We start from the raw sequence: 391 nt of genomic DNA on the forward strand, positions 1-391 counted from the left end.
ACAAGTGGCATTTCGCCCACGCCGAGCTGCGCCCCCATCTGTCTCCGGTGACTGGCACTGACCTGCTGGTATCGCCGACGTGAAGACAGTGCAAAGCCCCCGTGCCGGTGCAATGGGCAGGGAGCTGGAGAGGGGAGGGAAGGGGTCACAGACATGGCCGTAAAGCAGAGGGGTGTAGGTGGGGTGAAACTGAAGGGAGCGACAATCTGCTGCTGCCTGCCCGCTGAGTTAAAAAGTTCCCACGCAAGACTCACGATACACTGTGTATCGTGAGTCTACCGTGGGAACTTTTTAACTCAGCGGGCAGGCAGCAGCAGATTGTCAATTATTAACCCTCCCGCGCAATATACCCTCACCTTCTCTTTTATGAATAGGGATTTAGTTCCCCTTT

Source organism: Leucoraja erinacea, chromosome 4, assembly GCF_028641065.1.
Source record: "Leucoraja erinacea ecotype New England chromosome 4, Leri_hhj_1, whole genome shotgun sequence".
NCBI classification, from domain to species: domain Eukaryota; kingdom Metazoa; phylum Chordata; class Chondrichthyes; order Rajiformes; family Rajidae; genus Leucoraja; species Leucoraja erinaceus.